General features: G+C 39.9%; 1 pseudogene; it reads right to left on the bottom strand.

Annotated features, from left to right (window-relative positions):
* Positions 1 to 200: 200 nt before the first annotated feature.
* LOC102903162 (small ribosomal subunit protein uS14 pseudogene) lies at positions 201 to 371 on the bottom strand (annotated as a pseudogene).
* Positions 372 to 20,753: the final 20,382 nt, after the last annotated feature.

The raw sequence follows: 20,753 nt of genomic DNA, 5'->3' as shown, positions 1-20,753 counted from the left end.
CAAATGCCACATTCTAGTTAGTAAACCTGGTTCTTGCAGACATATGAATTGGTAATTCTGAAATCATTTTGTGTGAAAGGTGGAATTGAATAAATCCATGAATGATATATTTTTGTAGGTCTTAAAGTCTGTTTTTATTTTTATGTAAGAGACTAATATGGCCTCTTTGTCTAGGTTTTGAATAATCCATTAAAGGTCACTTAATCCAACTTAATGAAACCTACGTCCTTCACATACTAATCAAAACCCTGACCACACACATTCAGCCCAAATTTCTAGATCAGACCATGGCAGTTAGAGCAGATGCAGAAAGAGCAAGAACCCCAGCTGAACTTCTGTGGATGACTCCAGTAGAGGTTCTGGTGACCCATCTTTCCTTCAGATGGCCAAAAAGGAAAAAAGAAAACAATATATTTTAGATGATGAGAGCTACATTTGTCAGTCTCAGAGTTCAAGTAAGAAAAACATTAGAATAAACCTTGTGGTGTTTGATTGAAATTGGAGGTGTCAGAAGGAACTTGCAGCCTTTGACATAAACATCCAGCTACATAAAAATATAGATGTAGGGCCAGGCTGCACATGCCTTTAATCTCAGCATTCAGGAGGCAGAGGCAGGTGGATCTCTGTGAGTTCGAGGCCAGCCTGGTCTACAAAGTGGGTTCCAGGACAGCCAAGGCTACACAGAGAAACCCTGTCTTGAAAAAAAAGAGAGAGAGAAATAGTGTATGTGTATCTGGATTAGTACACACACACATTATCTAGTTCTATCCTATAGATGCAATTAGAAAATAATTGGAATAATTATTCTCCAGGCCTTGGCTTCTAACATACAGTTCTCCTTTGGAAAAGAGTGGAGCTCCTTTGAGAAGTAAGCAAGCAAGCAAGCAAACAAACAAATGATATAACTAAATATTTTAAGGATATGTCAAGAAGACACAGGAACAAACCAGAAACCCAGTGATCACAGAGTGAGCAATTTGAAAAATAACAATGATGGACAGTAAGCCATAAATCTATACTAACAAATAACTACATATGTAAGTAAGCAAGTGAGAGCTCACAGCTCTCATACTCTTGCAGAGGAATTCCAAGTTGAAAAGAAGATGTAAATTTACAGACATGTTAATTTCAGCCTTAATTAGAGAAGACTATCTTTGCAGTGAACAGTGGCAGTGAATTCAGATACTCATGGCTTCACAGGACCCTCAAAATGAGTTAGGACCCTGATAATGAGTGCCAGTGAGTACTCAGCCTAAAAACACAACGTTTATACTATGCCCTCCAATACTTAGGGGACATTGTAAAAGAGAAAGGTGGGGAGCATGTGAGAGCCAAAAGATACAGAGAATGGCTATGAAATATTTCCTGGGCAAGACATAACTTTGTAATCACAAATTCATAGTAGCTACAGATGCCTACACTGTACAAGAATGGGCCCATCAGCAGCCAAAGAAGGATAGAGGAAAGATTTAAGGGCCTTACTCCTCACTGTTGTGCTATATGCTACTGAGAGATTCAGGGATGTGGGGAACCATTAACTTTAGTTGTGTATTTACTGATGATCCCACCAGGTTGCAATGAATAGTTCCAATCCAGTGGTCACACAGATGGTCCAGGTTAAACTAAATAGGTCACAGAATAAAACCAAATCATGAATATAAGAGACTGGTAGTGTGGCTGGAATGAGAGGAAGATTAAAGAGGGTATGGGGAAGAGAGTAATCAGAATATGTTGTATACATATATGAAATTGTGTGCATCAAATAATATGTATCAATTGACAAAGTTAATTAACAAAAATGGAAAGAGTGAGACAAATGAAAAATTACCCCATGGCAAATACCACAATAATAATTGTCACAGTCAAGGCCTGTGCTAAAATAAGTAGGTAAGATTTTGAGGAAAGATGGGGAATTAGCATGGTTGCAAAATATCTCTTTACAATTTGTATCAATGTCAAAGGGAAAGGCATTACCTGTAGGAATACTTGGCAGCCACTACCTTAACCAAATAATGGACAGCCTGTGGTGATGTGCTAGGGAGGCACAGCAAATTTATGTATTGTGCTGCAAAACTTGCACAACCTCATACTAACTGCAAAAAGAGAATCCTCCAAATTAAAAGCACAGTTACAGAGTAACTGAGAACCTCTCAAAAGTTTTGCAGGTTACTGCCAGGCCATGGTGACTCATGCCTTTAATCCCAGCACAAATGAGGCAGAGGCAAGCAGATCTCTGTGAGTTCAAGGCCAGCTCAGTCTACAAGTGAGTTCCAAGACAGCTAGGGCTACTTAGTGAGACCCTATCTAAAAATAGAAAAAGAAAGAAAGGAAAGAGAAATAAAATAAAATCTTTAGAAATTTTATGGTCACAAAAAACTGAAAAACTTTCACAGATTAAAGGTTAGAGGAGAGAAAAAAAGATATGTGACATGAGATCTTGGAGTAGAGTAGAAAAAGGCCATTATGGGAGTCTGGAGTAGAAAAAGGCTGTTTACCTGGAAGAAATAATAAAATCTATTATCTGAAGCTTAGTTCTTCCTGTGATAGCAATGAGAAGCTCCTAGTTTGGATAACTAAATTATTCTGACACAAGATAGTAACATGGGAAGAAGTTGAGGTAAACACCTACTGAAATAATTTATAGCATTTTTGTACCTTTCTTGTAAATCTACATTTTTTTCAAAATCAACATTTAAAAAATAGTGTTTGGGGAGGAGTATGTGTGATTGTGCAGGCATAGAAAAGATAAAAATATGACACAGCAGAGATGTGTGACAGGGACCAAATATGACATACAAAGCAGTACCAGCAAGCATCCATAATAGTGAAGGTGCCACAGACTAGAGTTACAGGAAACAGAAAACCAGGGTGTGGTGGTTTGAATAAGAATGGTTCCCATAGGCTCATAGATTTCAATGTTTGGTTACCAGGGAGTGGCACTATTTGAAAGGATTAGGAGGTGTGGCTTTGTTGGAGGAAGTGTGTCATTGGGGATGAGCTTTGGGGATTCGAAAACCCATGCCAAGCCCAATTTTCTCTCTGATGCCTGTAGATCATGATGTAGCTCTGAGCTACTTCTCCAGCTCTTGTGTAATGCTATGTTTCCTGCCATGAAGATAAAGTGTTAAACCTCTGAAAATGTGAGAAAGACCCATTGAAATTCTTTCTTTTATAAGAGTTGCCTTGGTCATGGTGTCTCTTCACAGCAGTAGAACACTAAGACAGAAGTTGGTACCAGGGAACACACTATTTCTGTGACAGGTCTGACTATGCTGTTCATTGGTGGAATGTGGACTTTGGGACTGTGGATTAGAAAAGCAGTTGAATGCTTTAAGGGACCCTTAGTGGGCCCTCCTTGTTGGAGTATGGAAGACAGTGTTGAAGGCAATTTGAACTGCGATGGCCCAGCTCAAGAAGTTTCAGAAGAGAAGAATATTAGTAAGCAGCCTGGAGACCATTCTTTTGATATTTTGGCAAAGAATGTGACTGCTTTTTGCCCTTTTCTGAAAATCTCTCTGAGGCTAAATTGAAGAGTTTTGGAATAATGACATTGGCAGAGGAGATTTTACAACAGCCTAATATTGACTCTGTCCTATGATTATTAGTAGCCACTCTTATGCAGATCTGTAATGAAAAGGAGCAAGCTGAGCAAGGAAAAATACAAAATGTACAGTTTGTAGGGGAAGGAGACACAAGGAAGTGGAATGGAGTCCAGTGCTCAAGGAGATAGAAAGTTTAAAGAAAAGCCTGATGCTAAATGGAATAAAGGAGGAAACTCCACCCAACTAAGCTTCCAGTTTGTGAAAGTAATTAAAGAGAAGTTTAAGAAGTGAAGGAAACCATGGAAAACAGAAAGCTGATATATGATGTAATTGAACAAAGGGGCCAAGTTCCAGCACCAGCAAGCAGAAGAACTGGGAAGGTTTGGCCAACTGGTTCTGGCTTTAGAGTCAAGGATATAAGAAAGATGGTGTGGAATCTCCCTCCACAACTAAGGAAAGCTGCTGAGGTCAGGCATGTGTCAAAGGTATTTCTACATGGAAGCAAAGAGAGGCCATTGCATAAAACTGAAGCCCGGATTGTGTTGGAGACCCCAAGATGTTGGAGATGACAGATTTGTGGGAAATCTGCAGACTGGATGTGGAACCAGTTCAAGAGAGAGAAGTATGTTGCACTCAACAAAGCTAAAAGGAGTTGGAGATCTTAAGAGTCTATGACATCAGACATGGAGATGCAGAGTTTGGACTTTGCCCAGCTAATTTTTGGAATTGCTTTGGTACAGTATTATATTACCTCACAATGTTCCCCTTTCTCCCTTTTGGAATGGCAATGTACATCCTGTACTATTGTATGTTGAAAGTATGTGATCTGATTTGTTATTTAGATTTTACAGGGGGTTACAGTTAAGAGATTGCCATATGTCTCAGAAGAGACTTTGAACGTAGGACTTTTACGTAGTTGAGACTGGTAGACTAGGGGAACTTTTAGAGTTGGACTGAATAGATTTTCTCATTATAATATGACTACAAGCCTATGGGGGACAGGGAGTGGAGTGTGGTGAGTGAATTTCCTTTACAGACTCATAGCTTTGAATGCTTCATCACCAGGAAGTGGCATTATTTGAAAGGATTAGGAGGTGTGGTCTTATTGGAGGAAGCTCACTGGATGTGAGCTTTGAGGTTTCAAAAGCCCATGCCAAGCCAGAGCTTCTCTCTTGCCAGTGGATCATGATTTAACTCTCAACTACTCCAGTACCATTTCTACCTATGCGCCACCATGCTTCCCACCATGATGATAATGGACTAAACCTCTGAAGGTGTAAGCAAGCCACCAGTTAAATGCTTTCTTTTATAACAGTTGCCTTGGTCATGGTGCCTCTTCATAGCAATAGAACACTGACTAAGACAGAGGGACATTCAGCTTCCTTAAGTAACAGAGGCACCCCTGTATTGGTGAAATTATTAAGGCCACTCCACGTAGTCTTTCTGATCCACTGAAAGATGAATCTGCCTGAGATTTGTGCAGTCAACTCCAACAAACTCATACTGGATCAATAAAAGCAGAGCTTGGGCTAGAGGGTTGGCTAAGAGGTTAAGAGCACTTACTGTTCTTGCAGAGGATTAGGGTTCAGTTTCTAGCACTTATATCAGTTGGTTCACAACCATCTGTAACTCCAGTTTCATGATATCTAATGCTTTCTGGCCTCCATGGGCATCTGTACGCACTTGGTGCACATAAGCTCACATAGGCACACATACGTATACATAAATAAAAATAAATTTAAAAAAAGCAGAACTGGCAAGACCCAGACAAGATCAGAACTTGGTGACAGCAAAAACACAGGTGAAATCATACCTTTACTGAGAAGGAAATTATCATTCTCTGAAATGCCAAAGGGCCTTAGAATTCCCGAAGGTCTTTCATCTCTAGTGTGAGAGGTTTGCCACCCATGCTAAGAAGTACTGGTCAGCAACCAAGATTCCAGTGCCTAGTGCATAAAGTCCCATGCTTCTGTCACTCACTAGATTTGCTAAAATTTTGCCAACTCCATTTGGATTTCTGAGTAATGCCTTCTTGTTTACAAGATACTTCAAAAGATGGCTGATTTGGATCTTTGTTCTTCCTTTTATTTTTTTCTTTCTGACAACATATCCTTTTATCATCTTGTTGATACTCTAGCTAGTCCAGATGGAAAAACCTATACCTTGGCCCAGTACAACACCTGCAATTATTTTTAGCCCTTGAGCTCTTTTATCATGAGTAGTCATCTTTAATGGTGGAGTTTGATCATATCATTTTTGCTCCTAAATTGTCTCCACGTTAGATGAATCAGTATTCAGAGTTAGACTAGGCAAAGTAACACGACAAAAAGTCATTTCAGACTATTTAGGAAATGATAATTATTTTCATTTCAGATACGACAGGACAAATTATAATAATGGTATTTAACAGTGGGTATAATTTTCTGGATTAAAAGAAGTGGCTCTGTGAATATAGTGGAGAAAGTTGAGATGGGAAAGAGGGTTCATTCGTGATGGAACAGTTTTAATGTAAAATAATCATACTTTTATTACAAGGTAGTCTATGTCCTATGTGCTAAGATACATCCTGTTTTGCTTGAGTTATCCTAGATTGTGAAGGAAGCTTGTGTTCCAGTGCATTATTCAGGAGAGCTCTTACTGGGGAGCAATAATGGAGGAGAAAGGATGGTGTAGTAAAGAAGGCAGGGTAGTATGGAGGCAAGGCACAAACAGATAACAGAGTACCTTTAGTTAGAAGAGAATATACAGGCAGGAGGGCATATACAGGTAGGAGGGCATATGCAAGTTGCTGAGCATCTGCTTATGGGAAAGTATGCATAGTAAAAAGAATAAACAGATGGGAAGGCATATGCAAGTGAAAGGGTAAATTCAGGTAAGAGGGCAAAGGCAAGCAGAAATATAATATGTAGGTGGGAGGGCTTATGCATGTGGGAAGACAGAGGCAGGTGGGAGGGCTTATGCAGGTGGGAAGGCAGAGGCAGATGGGAGGGCTTATGCATGTGGGAAGGCAGAGGCAGGTGGGAGGGCTTATGCATGTGGGAAGGCAGAGGCAGGTGGGAGGGCTTATGCATGTGGGAAGGCAGAAGCAAATTGGAGGGCTTATGCAAATGGGAAGACATGAGCAGGTGGGAGGGCTTATGCAGGTGGGAAGACATGAGCAGGTGGGAGGGCTTATGCAGGTGGGAAGACATGAGCAGGTGGGAGGGCTTATGCAGGTGGGAAGACATGAGCAGGTGGGAGGGCTTATGCAGGTGGGAAGGTAAAGGCAAATGGAAGGGCCTATTATAGGTAAGAAGGCTAATGAATGTGGGAGAGTTTTTGCAGGTGGGAAGGCAGGAGGAAGTTGTGGGGGACTTATATAAGTAGAAAAGCATGGGCAGGTGGCAGGGCACATAAAGCCTTTGTAGATAATGTGTTACTGAGCTGGCCATAGCTTCTTAACAACAACATCCAACTAGTTCACAGTGATATGGATAGCTTTCAAAGATACAACCCAGAGAAACTCATCCATCCTCTCTTATTTATCAAAGCCATCCCCACAGAATGTTGTTTGTTTTCCACCATACTCAGAGGAGCTGATGGAGAACATGGTCTACCAGGCCATAGCTAGGTATGAGAACCCAGCATAATCATCATAGTTGAAGCTGCATCTGCAGTCTGGCTCCTGTTCCAAAAAAGGTAGAAACAATCAGTAGTATTAGAAGATAAGGTGTGGTTGTTATCTGGAGCTCTCAGGCAGACAATGGACATTGGAGACAATGATGTAAACCACAGAGTGATATAAGCAACAAAAATATTTGAGAAGAATTTGGGGTTTGTTTCCTGGGATGCGGACTCTAATGTGAAGATCAGCATACAGCAACAGATCAAATAACTTATTAGGAAAGTGGGAGAAAGGACAAGAATTTGAGACTGTGAGGAGCTAAGGGAATTGATTTAAAGAAACCTTGGAATAAATTTAATTGATGTATCATTCTGACTATTTTCAGAACCTTCCACATGTGCTCTGCCCATCAGTGATCAAAGAACATCACAAAGACAGAAGTCAGCAATGTAAGAGTGATTTGGCAAAAATAGAAGACATTTGCCCTAGCCAAATCCTTGTTGACCATCACCTTACTATTTCATGCACTGGCACAAGAGGATAATATTAAGGTAAAGTTTTCACTGCTGGAAAACACACTATTGTTGCCCACCTGTTCCCTGAATCCCAAAGTCAGTGCAGCTAATGTTTTCCTCTCCCCTAGGCTGCTTTTCTGTCTTTGTCCATTGGTACAGAATTTAGTCATGGAGAGGAAGAGAGCTATGAATTTCAGTGCACAACAGTTATGATTACATTCTGTTATATTATTTGATATACTATGTAAAAGAGGGAAGAAGAGAGAAAGGAAAAGAGAGAGGGAGTGGGAGAAAGTTGTGATTTTAGACATACTCTGTAGTAACTATAATTGTCACATTGACTTAGCAAACAAACTCCATTAAGGCCAAATCCCAAGGGCACAGGGAATAATTCCACCGTGGGTATGGTGGTTTGAAAGAAAATGGCCCCCAAAGGGAGTGTCACTATTAGGAAGTGTGGCCTTATTGAAGGAAGTGTGTTACTGTAGGCGTGGAATTTGAGGTCTCTTATGCTCAATTTACTCCAATTGAGAGTCAACTTCCTGTTGCCTGCATATCAACATTATAGCAACTCCTTCTCCAGCACCATGTCTGCCTGCATGCTGCCATGCTCCCTGTCATGATGATAATGGACTAAACCTCTGAAACTCTAAGCCCCCACCTCAATTAAATATTTCCCTTTATAAGAGTTGCCGTGGTCACAGTGTCTCTTCACAACAATAGAAACTTAAGACAGTGGGTAACAGGATTATTTCTTATGATGGAGGAAAGTTGTGTGAGGAAATAATGGGAAGAATGCAAAGGAAATGATAGCCCTTGTGAATATTTCATATACAAATCCCACCAGCATTCTCAAAAGCAGAGTTCTAAAAATGTTTAGTCAATAGCATTAATTTGGGAATAAATGTTAATTTGGTCTTTCAGAGTTATTATCATGCAACATAATATTCTTGCAGGTAATCACATTCTATCTAATGTTTGTGAGGTCACCATATAATCAGTCTGAGTATTTAAGGTGAAAATGTACTACTAATAATTATGTTGGAACAAAGGAATAAATCAGTACTCTCCTAGGAAAACTAGAACACATGGCACCCTAGATATATATTTTAAAAATTTATGGTTTTTTTGGTAGGCATCCTTTGAGACAACCATCAGAAATAGTCTTTCAAAGAATTTCTGTTGTGAAGTCCTATAGAAAGAGATACATTTATTGAATTTTCCTAACTAACAACATGTCCTACTTGGATAGTAGGGAGGAACTTTATTCCTTTGCTAACGACTGCCTAAGGAATATAACTTCCAGAACAAATGTAAAAAAGGAAACTGCTGTCAAGTGACAAGAATTATTTCTAGATATTCTGGTGATACCATTCCAAATGGTTAGTGAGGGTGGCATTTCTTCTCTCCATTCCACAATTCCCTGAACTAAGGTAACTGTCATATCACATACCACAGCATTGGCTGGTTGTAGTTGTGAACACTATGAAGTACTGTTTGAGATTCTTCTTCAGAACCAAAGCACTCATTCCTGTAGCTACTGTGAGTGCCAGAGCCTAGCTCTCAGTTAACCACTTTTAAAGATGGCCTTGGGTAAAAAAAAAAATAAAAAATAAAATAAATACACCCCTTCATTCAAGACCAAACCCCGTCAACCATAGCACCTAAGTCTGAACAATTTAAGGAATATGAAGACTTGGTTCCTTGCCATCCCAATACCAGAAGTCCCTTACAGATCAATAGAGGACTCTCTTGGAACCAGACTTTAAGCTCTTCCTCTCCAGATGTTGCTGTCCTCTCCTCTCCACAGGTATTGATCCAAAAATAATGTCCACTAAACACCTTTATGCTGATTTCCAGGATTCCAGCATATTCCAGGATTTCCTGATTATCAGATCGAGATCTGATCCCTAATGGCTCTTGACTGAGGCAATCTTTAATTTGAATATTAGTGTATTAGAAAAAAGTTCAGGATCACAAAGAAAGAGACCACCACTCCTACTGAAGTGCCTGGACAAAGCAAACTTTTCTCTTGATCCAAAGGGTATGCTCAGAAGATTATACATATACCAGAAGTGCATTTTGGTTTTATTCTAACTTGGGTGGTGAGTCTTTTCCCCATTGGCTCGTGTCTGACATCACAATCTTATTCAATCACATAAAATGAAAAAAAAGATGGTATGCAGGAGATGGAGAAGAAAGAGGAAAGGAGTCACTATTAAAGGCCACCTAATTCCTGAAGCAGGAGGCTTTTATACAAAGATTTTACTACATATGGGGAGGATTAAAACATTTCATGTACATAAAATTCATACAAGGTTAAGGGGGGTTGGATTATTTATCATAAACACAAGTTTTATAGTATTTGATGAAAAATACCCATTTAATGCCTCTTGCAGTCTAACATTTGACCCATTTGAGCCTTAAATACCCAGTAAAAATATTCCAGTGTTTCTTATGGCTCACAGGTGTACTTTCTAAGAATGTTCTACATGAAGAGGCTGAAGTGTCTGCTCTTAAAGTTGCCACCCTTATTGGTGAAATTATTAAGGCCACTCCACATAGTTAAAAGGGAGATTTATTTAGTGGTGTAACTTACAAATGAAGGGGTAGGTAGGTTGCAGGTTCTGGGAAAGACGCAGCACAGTCTGGTGGTGTTCTCTGGAGAACTCTCCTTGGTCTACCTCTAGCGTCCAGGGTCCAGGAAAACAAGAGAGCGCAGTTCATCTGGATCTCAGGTCTTCAGGGCCCTCTCTCAGCCCTGCCTTGTAGGTGTGATAGTTACCAAAGCCTCAATAGGGGTTGGAACTTCCAGACCAAAGCTGGAATGGCTACCCACTACACACCTTCTTTGAGAATAGATGTTTAAGGTGTAAGAACAGAGATATATGTATACCTTTAACAAGAAAATCAAACCTAGTATGTATCAAACTGAACTGCAGCAAAAATTGTTTGCAGCTTGGAAGCCACTTAACTTAGAACTGTAGCAGATTAGTGAGGGCCTCCTGCTAGTCTCTTTCTAAGACAGACACTGTCCTATTCTGGACAGGTACTTGGTGCCCTGCACAGGGCCACAAAGAGAAGAAGTATGCAGTATATGTTTGGTGAGTGAGTGAATGTGTGCCAGTGTAGAAAGATGGACTAATTCACACAGTGGCCCAGGGCAGTACTTCAGCTCTCTAGAACTGCAAGTGACCAACTCAAGAGGAGGAAACTGGAGGACTAAGAAGGGTATGGAAATGAGGGAAATATAGAAGCTCCATAAAGAGGAAATCAAAGACAAAAACAAAAAATAAAGACAGCTCCCTAAGAAAGATTCCTGGATCTTTTCTGCCCCTTGGTCACTTTTCAAGCTATCACCTCTGTTCAGCAAATTTATTGCCTGTAGGTCCTGTGGATATTAAGCTTCATCTATAGAAGTTAAAACTGAAAAAAAAAAGCAAAGTGGGCAGTCGCAGGTCCAGTGAACTGCAGTATAGGTTTCTGACACTCAGCCCCAGATGCAGAGCAGCTGAAGAACCCATCCGAGTCACAGCACAAATGAAATGAATGATAAGTGGCACTAGTGGTCACACAATCTGTGCATGCATGTCGTGGCTCTGTAAGCCCATCTGCACCTTAAATGTTGAGCACTAGGCTGGAGAAGATGATCAGGAAGAGGCACATGAATAGCAACCTTGCTAGAGCACAGTCTCATCTTGCAATTCCATAAAATAAAGGCATTGGCAGACATGAAACTGATTACTTTACAGTATAGTTGTATGTTCACAGTATAGTTGCTCTGAAGTCAATACTAAGTTTACCAGACTGAAAAACCCAATCAAAATCTATCACAGGAAAGTGAAAAGAACCCTCAGATACTTCCAGCCTTATCTTTTTTTTTTCCTGGATAAACTATGATTTAATAAAATGACTTCTGAAAGTGATTAAAGCATCAGCTAACAAAATATTTTAAATGATAGTATAAATGGATGGTACTTTCTTAGTAACAAAATCAATTTTTTGAAGAGAAAAGGCATTTAGAAGAAAAGCTTTTAGGTTATATCAAACTCCCAAATGTCTGATTGGGCTTCTAAATAACAATGGCTGAGAGAAGGAAGCCTCTCCCTCACTATACCTTACTCATCCGTGTTAATTATTACACCAGGCTGAACAAACTAACCCCAAGTGCTCAACAGTATTATTAGTAGAATTAGCCCTATTTAAAATCTCTGACTTTTTTTCCCAATTATGCCTGATTGCAGGAGGAAGAAAGCATTCTCCAATGTATGTCTTATAAAATTCACTATAAATGTTAACCCCATTTAATCCCATGCATGCAGATATGGAAAAATTATGTATGAAATGTGAGGCTGAAACCAAATAACATGTGTGCACTTTCTTTTAGATTTATTTACTTATTTATTTATTTGTATTTTTTGCATATGAGTTTTTGCCTGCATGCATATTATATGCACCGTATGTGTACACAATGCCTACAGAGGTAAGAAGAAAATATCAGGTCCCCTGGAACTGGAGTAACAGGCAGTTGTGAGCTACCTGATGAGGGTGATAGGAACCTAACCCAGGTCCTCTACAAAAGCAGTACGTGCCCTGAACTATCTCTCCAGCCCCAGCTGGACACTTCCTTGCTGAAAATGTTGAGCAATGCTGTATGAGCTTACTCCAGTTTGGTTCCTGGTAAAACTATGTAGGACTGAATATTATGAAGTTAGTCACAAAATATATAAATAGCAACCAACTCCAACTTTCATGGATACCATAAAATCCTGCCATTATGCAGGACTCACATTGTTACTTAATTTCTAGAGGTATAGGTGTGCTTGAAAAATATATTTTGAAAGATGCTTAAAATTCACCATCTTTAAAGGAAAATTGTTGACCAAATAATTTACCAGTGAACAGATTCACAGTTCAGATTTAGTAAACCATGAATTAAGCTCTTAATGTTCACAGTTACTTCTAGAATAGTTTAGTTCAACAATGTCATAAGTTCATGATATACCCACATCTTTGTGGTACAACTGTTAGAATTCTGCCCTCACTCTAGCTGCATGACCGCACATGCACAGTTCAGGAGTTAAGCAAAGGGTCTTGTATCTTACATTATCAGTGTGCGCTGGTGATCACGTACGTGCGGTATGGTCATACAATTTGCGCAAGCGTGGCATGGCTCTGTAAGCCCATCTGCACCTTAAAGAGCCTTGACTCAGACCCCTCCTCTCTGTTCCACTCAGCTCTCCCCCCCCCATCTTCCCTCTCTCTGCACGTGCTTTCCTTCCCAGGCCTGGTTCTATTGTCTCTCCCCCCCTTCCTAATAAAGCTATAAAACTAATACTGGGTTCTGTCGTGACTGTGACCTTTCCATGCATTAATCAGCACTGCCACAAGCACTGTTTATCTTTCATTTCATTGGTGCCATACACAGATGGGTTCTTCTACCCTCTGCATCGGGGGTTGAGCATTGGAAACCTATACTGCGGTTCACTGGACCTGCGACTACCCATTTAATTTTTTTCATTTGCCCAGCCGCCAGACCTGCACACCACAGCCACCAACCAGATTGGTGAGATTTCCCCCTATCTGACCCCTCTATTTCCCACACCTGTAGCCTGAGATACATTCTTCATGCTGGACCCCCAGGGTGTCCTCAGGCTGCGCGAGCACCAACTCATGTTGTTAGACCCCTGGGGGGTCCTCATGCTGCATATGCTCCCAGCCCCTACTCCTCTCTTGACGAAGGGCAGAGTAACCCTGTGCTGATTCATAGATCCTTCTCCAACCTCAGGGACACCTTGGACTGGAGTCTGAGCCCATTTCTTTATTTTAATTTTTTTATTTTTCTCTCTCAGCTGCAGCCATGGGACATGGGGGCTTCCTTCCCGTGGTTCCATTCCTCTTCTGACGAATGCCTTAAATATCCCCAGATACCAGTAAGTTTGGCAGCATAATATATACTTCAACCTTGATATTTCATGAAAATTATCTAATTTCTGCCAGCGAACAGACAAATGAAAAGAGTTACCTTATTCCCAAGCTTTCTACTAAAGCTCTGAACCCTTCTCCCTTTCCATTTCTGATTCTTTCTCTGCCATATGCAACCACTTCTACCTATCTGACTTCTACTCTCTAGTATCGGGCAGGCCACTTATGCCCAACCCTGGCTCTCACCTTAACTCCTCCCACTCTTCCTCAAGCTACCCTGAGAAGCACAGACGGGTCTGAAAGAAGGCTAGGATGCTTGCAAATAAGTTTATGATCAGGACCCACATGGGGATCACAGTAATCAGTATGGCTCTTTAGCCAGAGATGAGTTTATACCCTACCTCCTGGTGGGTCTTCCTAAAGCTGTCCTCAAGTCAGCAGACATTAAAAAAAATTTCAAGACATGGAATAAAATCTAGCTCTTGTCTCCCAGAGCTCCCTGTCATTACAGCTAAAACTTAAGCATCTGGAGAGCAAGGCTCCTGACCACACAGGCAGAAGTTTCATCTATGGCATTTAAGGTGTACCAGGGGAGAGATGAAAAAGCCCAAAAACAGAATTGCCAAGTGCAGGCACATGCTGTCCTACTGGCTCCTGAAAGCTGCTGGGCCCGTTTTAAGTGTAGGGGGGAAAAGGCCACGCGGGCTAGTGCATGCCCTGCCAGGCCATCAATTGAGCCTTGTTCAAAGTGCCACCTAGAGAGACAACTGGTCAGCTGACTGCACCCAGGCACCTAAGGGCATAGGAGCATCAAACTAAGACCTCCAGCAGACCTAGGCTTGGCCACAGGCTCGCTTGCAGGGAACCCAGAACACAGCATGGAAGTGATGTGTTTCCTTCCTTCTGTACAGCAGAGCCATTCACCCAGTCCTGGGGAGTTTTGGGTTCTCACCTCTCCTTTTTTCCCTATTGCCAGGGTAGGGAGAACAGCCTTACCCACCTCACCAGATTTAATTGTACTTTCAGGGTTACTTAAAGGGAAAAGATTTTTCCAGCTAAGACAGGAGGTTTCATTTCATTGCTCACTCCTTGTGCCTCACTCCAGACCTGTCAGAAGTGCTTCTCCTCCTCATGCACACAGACAGGGCCCTGCTCTCTGCCTTGTCCCTAATTCCAAAAGAATGAGTTCTCACCCCATAAGCTTTTCTCTTCCTGCCTCCCTCTCCTAATTAACTGTTCAGCTAATTGTTACAGGACCATCACCGAGCTGGAGTCCAGGGATCATCAAGTAAGAAACTGTAACAGTTAAAAGGTATTTACACCCCCAGACCCAAAAGTGTCTGAGCTCTACAAAAACAGACTTTAATATGACCATCTATTACTGTTAAATGCCTTCAACAATTGATCACTTGTGTCTCCTGGATGCTGAACTAGTAAAGGAAACAGGTGCCTTAAAATTATCTGTCTCTGATAAAGCTTATCTCAGGTTAAAAAATTAAAAACATTGGGCTGGAGAGATGGCTCAGCCGTTAAAGGCTAGGCTCACAACCAAAAAAAATTAAAAACATGTTCCAATCTCTCTGTCTCTCTCATTAACACTAACCAATACAAGCAGAGTAATAAACACTACAATGGTCATCAACCCAAGACTTTAATTTTCTCATGGCTGCTTCTTCATATGTTCAAAATTTTTCAAGCTCAAGAAACCAGCTTGAATCCATCTGGACAGGTCAGATCTGCTTCAGATAAGTGCAACCCAAATTCTTGATCCTGAGACTCCCCGTCCCTCACTCTGGGACCTCCCTGAAGGTAAATTTTTTCCCTAAGCTTTTTCTGTCTCACCACCGTCCTGTTAGACACAAAAGCAGCCAGAGTGCTAAGCCAAGAAAGATGAACAGCTCCAAGGCATCAGGATAGCCCACCATCCCAGGATGCCTGTCTACCTCAGAGGCCCCATTCCCTACCCTCTTAAGAGGCAACTGATACCCACCAAGTCAGCTGGAAGTGGTTTTTCCAGGAGAAACCATGCCCCATTCCTGTTCACTTGCTTTTTTATAATAAGCAAAAAGTCCAGAATGTTAGAATTCTGTCCTCTGATTTAAAAAAGGCATCAAAAACAAGCTTTTTATCTTTAGCAGCCAGTAACATATCATCCATATAGTGAATTATACAAACATCTGGAAAAGATTTTCAAACAGGAGCTATGGCCAGAGACACATAAATTTGACATATAGTAGGGCTATTGGCCATTCCTTGGGGCAAGAACACCCACTGATATCTCTGATAAGGTTCTTTGAGATTTTCTGATGGAACACTAAATGCAAAGCAAGGACTGTCCTCGGGATGCAAAGGAAGTAAAGAAAATTTTTCCTTGTTGAGGATTACAAATTGCTCCTGAAAAGATACAAAGAGGAGATTCTATTAATTATTTAGGATATAAAATAGAGCTACAAAAAATTAGACCCCAAAAGGTGCAATTTAGGAGAGATAGACTACAGACTCTTAATGACTTTCAAAGATTATTTGGAGATATTTCTCATCTATGGACTATTGTTGGGGTAAAAAAATGATGAACTGAATAATTTATTCAAAACCTTAGAAGGTGAAAAGGACTTAAATATTCCAAGAGAATTATCACCTGAAGCTAAGAAAGAATTGGCCTTGGTAGAAAAGAAAGTACATGAAGGGCACGTGGATCATATTGATCCAAAGCTGGATTGCATTTTGGTCATTTTACCTTCTAGGCATTCCCTACTGGAATATTAATGCAGAGGGAAGATATTATATTGGAATGGATATTTTTACCAAATAAACCAAATAAAAAATTAAAAACTTATGTGGAAAAAAATCTCTGACTTGATTTGGAAAGGAAAATTGAGACTCTGTCAATTAGCAGGAATAGACCCAGCAGAAATTGCCGTGCCTTTAACTTAGGAGGATATTGAAAAATTATGGACAGAAAGTGAACCTTGGCAAAGAGCTTGCAGTAATTTCTTGGGAGAAATTAAGATCAAATATCCCAAAAGTGATAGAATTGATCTTATAAAGAGAGCTGATTGGATCTTGCCTCGAATTGTGTGGGGGAGTGGGGGTTGGGGGCTGGGGGGTGGACAACCACCCATATCTAGAGTTCGTACATTTGCCAACAAAGAAGGAAAGGTGGGTTACAAATCAGAAAATTTAAGTAAAGTGGTTCAAAGTCCTTATAATTCAGTTCAAAAATCAGAATTGTATGCTATTCTGTTGGTATTAATGGATATTTCAGAACCTCTCAACATAGTAACTGACTCTCAGTGTGCCGAAAGAGTAGTATTACATATTGAGACTGCAGAATTTAACCCTGATGCTTCAGAATTAACTTGACTATTTATTCAATTACAAGATACAATCAGGAAAAGGAGTCATCCTTTATATATAACTCACATCCGATCCCATACTTGTCTGCCAGGCCCTCTAGCCCAAGGCAATGATGAGATTGGTAAATTATTAATAGGAAATATGCTGGAGGCCTCAGAATTTCATAAAAAAACATCATGTCAATAGTAAAGGTTTAAAAAAGGATTTTTCCATAACCTGGCAACAAGCCAAAGAAATAGTAAAGAAATGTCCTACTTGTTCCTTCTACAATCAAACACCATTACCAGCATGATGTAACCCAAAGGATACTCAGAGGAATCAAATCTGGCAGATGGACGTGTTTCACTTTGCAGAATTTGGAAAACTGAAATATGTACACCACACCATCGATACTTATTCAGGATTTCAATGGGCAACTGCTTTGAGTTCTGAAAAAGCTGATTCTATAATCACTCATTTGCTAGAAGTTATGGCCATCATGGGTATACCTGCACAAATCAAAACTGGCAATGCTCCATCATATGTCTCTGTTAAAATGAAACAGTTTTTTGCTTATTATAATATAAAGCATACTACAGGTATACCACATAATCCTACAGGTCAAGCAGTTATAGAAAGATCAAACAGAACTCTAAAGGATATGTTAAATAAACAGAAAGGGGTAACAAAAACCCCCAGAAATAGACTGCATAATGCTCTATTAACTCTGAATTTTCTTAATGCCAATGAGAAAGGAACGACAGCTGCAGAGAGACATTGGATAATAGAAAAAACTACAGAATTAAATCAGCGTATATACTTTAAGGATGTGCTGACCTCAGAATGGAAACCAGGGTATGTATTACATTGGGGACGAGGTTTTGCTTTTGTTTCTACAGGAGAAGATAAGCTGTGGGTACCATCAAAATTGATAAAGGTTTGATTTGAACAAGAGAAACCTCTTAATTAGAGGAGGTGATAGTTCATCAACCAGCATGAGCATCCAAATTAAACTAACTTGTACCAGTAACACATGCCTTTTCATTTAATCAGATAATAACTTGCCAAAAAGAAACATCCCCAAAATTAGTCTTGGGGAAAGGTTTTTGGCTTTGTCTTTTAGGAGAATGAAGGTTAAGGAATCTGAAGAACACTGGACAAATGAGACAACTGAAGAAGAGGAACAAATCATCTATCCCAGGAAACAGAGGGAAACGGCATATGGTTTTCTGCAGGAAATCACGGCCAGGCCTAACATCAACTGAAGTCTCCAGAAAGAAGATGGGGCCCCACAACAACAACAATTCCATGTGGACAATAACAATATCATTAAGCTGACAAACATCATCTACAGATCAGCTTTGAACTACAAGGTGCTCAGAACAATTTTGAGATGATTAGCTGAGATGATCCAGTCAAAGTCTACTTGAATAAAAACTTGAAATAAACCCTGAACTTTGGCATTATACACAGACTGGATATTGAAGTATATAGTTACCTTTCCTAGAATTTGACAATTAACCTAAAATTTTTCTTTCAGGATAAAGATAACTTCGCCCATACCCAGCAGGAAGCAATTTTAAGAATACAACGCCCACATTCCCAAAGAGGTGGTGTGGGGTGGGTGTTTTTTTGGTCCTTTTAATGGGTTTTGGGTCTGGGACAATTTTCATTGTTTAGGGAGGTTGGTTGCAACTTGTTGTCAAGGGTTAGGAAAAAGGCTAAGCAAAGGAGATTAGATTTAAGGTTCTTGTTTAAAAAAGGAAGAAAGAAAGAAAGAAAGAAAGAAAGAAAGAAAGAAAGAAAGAAAGAAAGAAAGAAAGAAAGAAAGGAAGGAAGGAAGGAAGGAAGGAAGGAAGGAAGGAAGGAAGGAAGGAAGGAAGGAAGGAAGGAAGGAAGGAAGGAAGGTAAAGAAAAAGGCAATTACTAGTTTTAAATACTTTACATTGGATTGGATTGTTTTATATTGTATACAAATTTAAAATTGATATTGTTAGAAAATGCTATATGTATATTTCTAATTGTACTTATACCATTCATTTAACAATGTAATGCAATTTTCTGATCCTTGAATGTTATTATTACCAACTATTAGGATATAAAGAAATAAAAGTTAGTACTTAGACATTACAATAGAACTTGTAGTCATATGAGACATGTTTTAAAAATTGAGCAGATATATTTTAGATAGACAGGTCATCTTCAAACCCTTCAGAGATCTACAGAATATGGAATTTAAAATGTTTTAATAACTTAGAAATTTTTCTTTTTTGAGACATGTCGACTCCTGGCAGTACCAATCTACTTCAGAGAAAATATGGGCATTGAAGAAACTGCATATGGAGTCAACTTTCATTGTGGCAAAAGTTAGCCACTGGACAACAAAGTATCCTGGAATCAACAGGACAAAATGGACAGACAGGACACAAAACAAAGGACCACTGATTGTTGCCAAAACAAGTGTGGTTATGGCGTTATCAAAAGGCATCTTCTGAGGCCAGGACAATATGGCACCATCCCTGAAATGTCCTTCGAAATCCAGAAAGGTACAGTGCCCTTTTCTTTGAAGGCAGCTTAACAGGCAGAGGGCTGATGGCTTCTGTTGTGCAATGGGACAGCAGCTGAAAGCTCACGCCTCTCAATAGTAAACTGGCATTTAATAGAGGGATGTGGAGAAGAAGGGGATGCTGAGATGAAGCCATATATACACAGCCAAGAAGAATGAACAGCTGAATTCAAAAATCGTCAACAATTTCCAGAATTTAAAATCCTGAATCATGACAGGACACTAGTGGAATTCAGGTGTTTCTTGTACGTGACTGCTCTCACCCAATGTGAGGTTGAACTGTTGACCTTGTGTACATCCTACTTCACAAATGAGTCTGTCAGATACGCTAAGCCTATAGGCTGAAGATGATGCCCCAACACTATGGAGAAACCTCAGGTGACTGTCCAGGCAGCTGGCTGTTTCTGTCAACTCACAAATTTTTTGGAAGTTGCTTGCATGCACTTCCTGTTTTTATTTTTGTTAGCTAATATTATTTCTTTCTTGGGTCTCTGAGGGAGTTGAAGGTTTGTTAGTTATAGTTGAAGATTAACTAGGATAGAAAGTGAATTAGATACATTTTGGACTTACCAAAATAGGATAGATAATGGAATTATTTTCTCTGATTTGTCAAATACAAATGGACTAGTCATTGATTAGGTATTTATTACTTTTATGTATTGTATATAGTTATTGTACTTTTGTATGTAGTTTTTCTTTTGTTAGTTATAACCTTTTGCTTTTTTTTCTTTTTATTAAAATAGAAAAGGGGAAATGTGGTGATATTCTAATTGTACTGAAATGTGATTTTAATTGTATGTTAATAAATCAAGTTGCCCGGGGGTCAGAGATATTAGAGCCATAGCAAGAGTGTGGTGGTGGTAGTGGCACACGCCTTTAATCCCAGCACTTGGTAGAAGAGCTAGGTAGATCTCTGTGTGTTCAGGGATACAGCCAGCATTGGAGACATATGCCTTTAAGACCTGGGGGGGCTGTACATACAGGCAGTGACAAGGCAGTCATGTGTTTGGGTTTACAACCAATGAGAAGGCAAAACAAAAAGACTATGAAAAGGCATACACACAGGAAGTAGCTCTTTTTTGGAGAGCTAGGACCACTGCAGGAGGAAGGGTGAGATTTTAGCTCTGAGCTCTGACCTCTTGGCTTTCTCTTTTACATTGATTCTGTGTTTCTTATTTAAATAAGACAGTTAGTTACATCTACAGAGGACCATGACACTTGCTGCTAGATAGTATATTCTAGAAATGACAGGGATCCTGTACTAA

Source organism: Peromyscus maniculatus, chromosome X, assembly GCF_049852395.1.
Source record: "Peromyscus maniculatus bairdii isolate BWxNUB_F1_BW_parent chromosome X, HU_Pman_BW_mat_3.1, whole genome shotgun sequence".
Classification (NCBI taxonomy): domain Eukaryota; kingdom Metazoa; phylum Chordata; class Mammalia; order Rodentia; family Cricetidae; genus Peromyscus; species Peromyscus maniculatus.
This window is presented reverse-complemented; position numbering and strand designations above follow the sequence as displayed.